The following is a 7,505-nucleotide window of genomic DNA, read 5'->3' as shown; positions in this document are numbered from 1 at the left end:
TTCCAGTTTTCACTCTGATAAGGAAGCTGCAGTCAGGCCTCTACCTGCTGCCTTGGGCACAGAAGACTCTCCTGAGATGTTCTGGGAAGCAGAATGTTGGGTCATAAGGTAAATGCATTTTAAAGTTCAATAGAGTCTTCAATTGCTCTCCAAAGTGACTCTACCAGTGCAAACTCTCTCCAACAGAACATGAGATGTTACATCTTTTCAGAGGTTTCTTGCCCATTTGGATTTCTCTTATGAACTTTCCTCTCATATCCTTTGTTCCATTTTCTTTTTAAGTTTTATGTTTCATATTTAAGTTTGTATTGCATTTTCAGTTAATTTTTGTATAAGGTACGAGGTCCAGGTCAGAGTACATTTTATTTATTTATTTTTTTTGCCTATGAATGTCCCATTGTTCCATCACCATTGATGTCCAAGGTTCCCCTTCCTCCTCTAAATTGCTTTTGCACCTTTGTCAAAAATCAGCTGCACATGTTTGTGTGGGGCTCCTGCTGGGTTCTCTTTTCTGTCCCATTGATCTGTGTGTCTGTCCCTCTGCCAAAGTCACACAGCCTTAATTACTGTCACTGTAGAGTGTCTGGGAAATTGGGTAGACTAATTTCCACTTAATTTTTTAAATAAAATTATTTTACCTATTCTCGTTTCTTTACATTTCCATATAAATTTTAGAATAATTTGTCTATATCTGTGAACAAATATTTATTTCACAAGCTTTCTCTGTCACAGAACCATAAAAATAATCTCCTGTGTTTTCTAATTCTTTCATATTTTTTAAAAAATGTTTTGCTCTTTAAGTAACCTACAGTTTTGTATTATGAATGGTGCAAAGTAGGGATCAAACTTGATTTTCAGTTTTGCCATCCTATCTCCCAACATTTTTAATTGAATGCTTTTCCATTTACCTGAAATTCTAACTTCATTATACACTAAAGTCCTATATATTCAAGAGTCTGTTTCTGCGCTCACTGTTCTGTTCCTTTGGTCTGTTTTTCTATTCCTATGCTGTTGGGGGTTTTAATTGTTTTCTTGTTTACTTACCTTTTCTTTTATCAAATGTTTATTTATGCCAGCAGCACTTTTTTTCCATGTTTTTTATTCTATAGCTTTAAAATATGTTCGGCTATCTGGCAGGATATAAGTTCCCCTTCGCTGTTCTTCTTTTTCAAAATAGTCTTTCTTGTGCATTTTTTATGTGAATATTAATAATCACCTTGTCAATTTTAGTTAGAAATCTCAGCAAGATGGTCATTGGGGTTACACTGAACTTATAAATAATTTCCACAATGGATACCTTCTTAACATTGAGACTTCCCAGTATATACCTCCTTTTATTTGGGTCTGTTTTTACGTTTGTCATTAAGTTTTATGCTTCTCTTCACATAAGTCTCTCACATTCTTTTTAGGATTCATCTTAAATATTTTGTGAGTTTTAATTGTGCTGTGGAGAGGATTTTTTTTTAAAGATTTTATTTATTTATTTTTAGAGCGTGGGGAAGGGAGGGAGAGTGAGAGAAACATCCAAGTAGGAGATTGCCTCTCGCCCGCCCCCAGCTAGGGACCTGGTCCCCAGGCCTGGCTCCTACTTTGACCAGGAAAGGAACCGGTGACCTTTAGGTTTACAGGACAACACCCAGCTCTCTGAGCTACACCAGTCAGGGTATGAAGAGGTTGTTTTTTCACATATATTTTCAAATTGGTCAATAGGAACAAAGCCTTTTCACATGGGCGTTCCCATAGGATACTCACAAGGACCTTTTTATGTCAGAAGGAACTGGAGCTCAGAGAGGGAAGCCTGGGGCCAAATGCAAGTCCTCAGTCACCACCCCCATCCCACCCCCCCCACCCCCCTCCCAAATTGCCAAGCACTTCCCAGAAAGCTTTGGAATGGGGTGGGGGCTACTGCAGGGGTCTCCTTAATTGCTGTGCAGACCTAGCAGGCAGCTCTTGGCTTTGTTTACCTTGACCTCCCTCTCAGTAGGGCTACAAGAAGACTTAGCTGAAGCACATGACCCCTCCACCCATACCCTGCGTTTCCTACTACTGTGCAGCTTACCTCTCAAAAGGCCATCCACTTCCACCTGACTGTGTGTGCAAGTTCTGCTGCATGTGGGTCTAAGGGTCTGACCTGAGAAATGAAGGTTACAGGGTCATTACGCCACAGGATTGGTAACAGGAGGCAAGCCACTGACCAGTCCCTGAGGACAAGGTGAGCAGTGAGTGTGGAGGAGCCTGAAGGGCAGGGTCAGAACCCAGTGCCTGACTTGGGCAGCAAAGGGGCCCAAGAATGGAGGAGACCAGAACCTCACGTACTGGGGCGCAGGACGACACCCTAGCGTGGGAGGCAGGCCTGCAGCAGGCACCACGGGCTTGGCCAGCAGCTTCTGAAGTCGCCAGGATATGAGGGGGGCGGGGGGCGGGATGGCCTAGGAACCTGGGAAGTAGAAGGTGTATCAGGAGTGGGACGGAGGAGCTTCACCCTGTGGGTGAGCCTTGGCTTCTCTGCTTCCCTGTTTGTCCTGCTCAGGATTCATCATGGCCGCACACGCTCTCCTGCTTTCCCTGGAATGAGGACAAGCTGGGAAGCAGCTTGAGGACCCTGGGATGTCACCAGGGCTGCCTGCCCTGCACCCGCGAGTCAGGCTGAAGCTAATCAGGGAGGCTGGAGAACCCGTGCCCGAAATGGCCTCGCCTCTCCCCCGCCCCAGCGATGGACTCTGCAGTCCCCTGCGCCCCGTCTCCAGGGGCTCTGATGTGGGAGGGGCCCATGGGGGCCTGAGGGGAGTGTTGCTGGAGCAGCATATTAGAGACAGAAAGGACCTTATGGACACACAGGAGTCTGCTCTGTGACTTTAAAGGCTTACCGCAGGGACCTGAGCCCATAAACACTCAGATGAAGAGGTTTTATGAGTGTTGGGGCTGAACCTGCCCTTCCCTCGCCCCGACCCTTCTCCCTGTCTATACTGAGCCAGGCCAGGGAGCCTGTCCTGTCTATAGAAGGGTTTGAGCCTGGCCCATGTACTCCCGAAGCACGGGGGACTCTGGATGTGTCGCTTTTCCCGTTCACCACCCTCTCTGGCCATGCTGAGCAGGACTCTCTCTCTCTCTCTCTCTCTCTCTCTCTCTCTCTCTCTCTCTCTCTCTCACACACACACACACACACACACACACACACGCACGCACACACATGCACACGCAGAGTTAACTCCAGCAAAGCATACCTCATCACTTCCATTTGCTAACTCAGCCCTTTTGGGGAAGACGGGTGGATCTTCAAATCAGGAGTTTTAAGCAATCACCCACAACTCTGGGATGACAGAGCACCTCATTGGTCATTCCCAGAAATATACCCAGCCGCTCCAGGCAGGAAGACATTGTGGTCAGTGTGCAGGCCCGGGTACCTGGTGCCCTCCCCTCTCCTGCAGCATCTCTGTGCTCACAGACCCCACTTTGACTTTCCACACCTCCAGCTACACTGCAGGAGAGTTGGGTTTAAATGGCCTCCCTTGGGGCAGCAGGAGAGTACCACTGTCTCCAGGGAGAAAGGCCTCAAAAAGCTGTGGGTGCTCCTGTCTGGAACGTGGGGGCTGTGATTCACACCACAGCAAGAAGAAAGAGATTCATGAGCCTAGTGTGTCTTCTGCTTGTCCCATGGCGTTGCTGAACCCCATTACTCACACCACAGACCAGGGTGACACAGCCAGCGTCTAGTGCTTACTCACACCTCTTATCCCCTCGGCGTCCCGCCCAGACAGACGGAAGCCCCTTTGTGGGACAGATGCTCTTCCTGTGTGGCTCCAGGGGATACAGTAAGGGCATAATGGTAGCTGCCTGCCCCGTTCAGAGCTTCTCCAGCATATCCCCTTCCAACAGGGTGCGTGTGTGGGGTGGGGGGGTGCGCACATGCACAGACAAACCCGCACCCCCAGTCGAGCCCACCTCTGCTCTTAACGGTCATGCTATTATTGCACGCCTTACTGTCCGTCTGCCAGGCACACGCAGAGAGCCCCGCAGCGACCCACAAACAGCCCTTTAATGTCAGCGTAGTGTCCACCCGCCCACGCCAAGGCCTGGGCGATAGGTTCTGCCATGGTGCCTCCTCTCCGTTCCTCTCTGGTTCCAGGGGGCCCTCAGGGCACCCTCCCCAGCTGGTCACTCAGACTTCTCTCTTCTGTCCCCTCTCTCTTCTGGCCACTCAGACCATTCGCTCCTGTCTCTCCAGCAGGACACTGATATGTGGTCCCTCAACACTGGCTTGTGTTGTCAGCTGTTCTTTTCTTTCTAAAATATATTACTTTTTTTAAAGGATTTTATTTATTTTATTTTTAGTGATGGGAAGGGAGGGAGAAAGAGAGGGAGAGAAACGTCAATGTGTGGTTACCTCTCGTGCGCCCCTTACTGGGGACCTGTCCAGCAACCCAGGCGTGTGCCCCGACTGGGAATCGAACTGTGGTTCGCAGGCCAGCATTCGATCCACTGAACTGCACCAGCCAGGGCTCAGCTGTTCTTCTTTATCTGTTCTCTAAATATTCCCAGAGGGAGGGAGTCGGACTTCAGGTCCCACAGATGTGGGTCACAGTGACGAATGGCCCGCTCACATTCCCACGATGGCCCACCCAGCAGCACAGATCCCCTGAGGGGTTTCACTCAGCATCTCTGTCTCTCCTCACTTTGAGTTCAGTGCCCCACGTGTCACCTTGGCATCCATCTCTGCCAGGGATACAGGTGTTTATCAGCCTCAGAAAGGGGGATGTGGGCAACATGGAAAGAAAGAAAATAACCAAGGACACCTGGCCATGGTGGGCCCCAGCAGCCCACCCCGCTCATCCTGCCTGGTCTTCTGGGTCTGAGCCCGAGTCCCGTGTTCCAACAGGAGTATGCCCCGGAAGACTTGTCCCCAGCCTCTAATTCTCCCCCCACACCCAACACCCCCCTTCCTGGAAGTGCTGCAGAAATTCCAGGCGCAGGCCGGCCAGGAGCAGAGGCCCAGAGGAACAGGGGAGCCCCTCGGAGCTGATCCCCTGCGATGCCCGCCAACGTCCACCTTCAGGTCCCTGCCCTCGGGGCCTGGTGCTCACAGCTCCGGGGCGCAGCCAGGAGAAGAAGGGCCCTGGCACGGCTGTAAGCCCCAGGCAGCCAGCAATGCCATCCTCCTTGCTCTCTCATCTCCATTTCCACTCGGAGGCCCCAGGGTGAACACCGGGGTCAGTCAGCCCCCTTGAACTTCAGCTGCACTGGCTTCGGATCCCACCCTGTTCCCACAAAGATGTGGTTCCTGTCTCAGGAGCACATGACTGCAGGGCTCTTTCGGCGTGGGCATGGACACGTGGGTGTGGGCGTGGACACCAAGGCATGGGCATGAGGCTTGGGTGTGTACACGTGGGCGTGGACACAGAGGCATGGCTGTGGACAGTGAGGCGTGGTCGCGGACACATGGGCGTGGACAGGAGGCATGGCCATGACACACAGCACAAGGCTCACCTGCCTTCCCATCAGGGCATCAGGGGCCAAGATGTCTTCTTGTGGCGGGGTTGGAGGGAGGAAGGAGGGGACATGTGGCTCTTAGAGATAAGACCTCCACAGTGGGGCCCGACCGAGCTGCTGGGTGCTCCTCCAACAGCCCAGCCCTGGCTCTGACAGGCTGCTTTTATGCTGATAGTTAATGTTTTATAGATATTCCTCCTGCAGCAAGTTAAATCACATCTGCTCGGGCAGACATCCAGGCCCAGGGCAGGCGGGCGGATGGAGGGCCGGCCCTGAGGCTCTGGCGGGCAGGCCTTCCTGCTGTAAAGCTCTGTGTCTAATAGGAAATGCAGGCCGTGGGGGGAGGGCAGCCTGAGTTCCTTCCTTTATGGTCCAAGAGTCTCTAGCGACTCAGCCTTTTATTTGGTAGCATCTTCACATGGTTTCTGAGCTCTGCATCTGGGCAAACCCCCTTCTGGGAAAACAGCAGTCAGAGCTGGTTTCAGACTGTGGCTTCTACAGCCAGCCTGGCAGGAGGAGGATGTCACCACCAGCTGTGACGGGCGAGGGGGGGGGGTGGGGGGTGAGGGGGGGGGGGGTGGGCTGCGCCTGGCCTAGCAGGCAGCGGGCATCCCAGGAGTGGGCGGGGCTTTGTCAGGGAGCCCAGGCATGAGACCTCTGTCCCACAGGACTGGCGGTGCTGGGCAGGTTACTGCCAGAGGGTTGGTCAAAGACTGTGGGGCACAGAACAGGACAGACACCTCCAAACAGGGCCTCTCTAGATCTCCTGTCCCCATGTGGAGGGTGGGGGAGGCCCCCGCTCTGGCCCCTCAGCCACCAGCCCAGCAAGCTCTGGCGGAGCCACTTCACCTCATGTCCACCTTCTGCCGTGGTCCCCCGCTCCTTGGTGAGATGCTCAGAAGCCTTCAACACACATCTCTCCGACCCTAACTCATGCCGGCGTGTGCGCGAAGCGCCGGTGGTGCATCCTATAGGAGCCACCGTCACCCAGCCCCCCTCAGCCTGCTGCTCCCATGCGCTCCTTGCTCTCCCCACCCGTTCCTGGGAGGCCTACAGTGGCCAACAGCCAACGGGAAAAGAATACCCTCGCTCGCAGAGTTTCCCCCCCAGAGCTTGTGTCTGGTCTGAAGACACACACCCGGTTGTCTGGGCAGAGTGACAAACTCTGTGCCTGCGGAAAACCAGAGTGATTTAGCCTAGCTAGACAGAACTCCTGCCGGGGAGCCGCTGGGTTACCCTGTCATGTGATCGACAGTCGCTCACCTGGGCCCACTTTTCAGGTCACACGAACTCCATTTTATTGAGTGCCCACCGTGTGGAGGTATCATGCTAGGTGAGGCTTACAATTCCCTGGAAGGCAGGTAGGGCAATGTGTTACTATCTGGTACTGAATAACTACCCCAAACTTAGTGGCTTAAAACAACGGCCACATTTATTTTGCTTGTGGGCATGCAAAGTGGGCAGGGCTCAGCAAGGCCAGCTTGTCTCTTCCCCAGCTGGTGCTCAGCGGCTCAGAGCAATGGTCACCTGAAGACCCCCTGCCTCCCCACCTGACTCCTGCCTGGGAGGACCCAACGGCTGGGGACAGGAATGGCCAGGCTCCTCACACACCTCCCTCTGTCTCCCAGCAGCCGCGCCTCCTGTCTCTCTCGCCAGCACCCTGGCTTCGGAGTAGCCAGCCTGACACCTGGCCACAGGGCTCCTGGGCGACAGAAAGCCAGGCAGATGCTGTACCCCCTTTTCGAACCTAGAATCTGGGGTCACACGGCATCTTTTAATTAAAAATTTCCTGCCTCTTTTAATTAAAAGCATCTCATCAAAAGCTGGCCCAAATAAGAGGAGGACAATTAGAGTCTGCCTTTTGCTGGGAAGTGTGTCAAAGAATGTGTGAACATGACTGTGAACATGTTACAAACTCACCACAAAAGGCAGGGGCTCTGGCCCCGCTGTACAGGGGCCTAGGGTAAAGCAGCCTGTCCAGCTCAGGCAGAAATTCCAAGCCAGGCCAGAACTCCATG

The sequence above is a fragment of the Pteronotus mesoamericanus genome, unplaced genomic scaffold, assembly GCF_021234165.1.
Source record: "Pteronotus mesoamericanus isolate MK-2021 breed Mesoamerican mustached bat unplaced genomic scaffold, CSHL_Meso_final contig_101, whole genome shotgun sequence".
Classification (NCBI taxonomy): domain Eukaryota; kingdom Metazoa; phylum Chordata; class Mammalia; order Chiroptera; family Mormoopidae; genus Pteronotus; species Pteronotus mesoamericanus.
The sequence above is the reverse complement of the archived record's forward strand: the minus strand, read 5'-3'. Positions refer to the sequence as shown.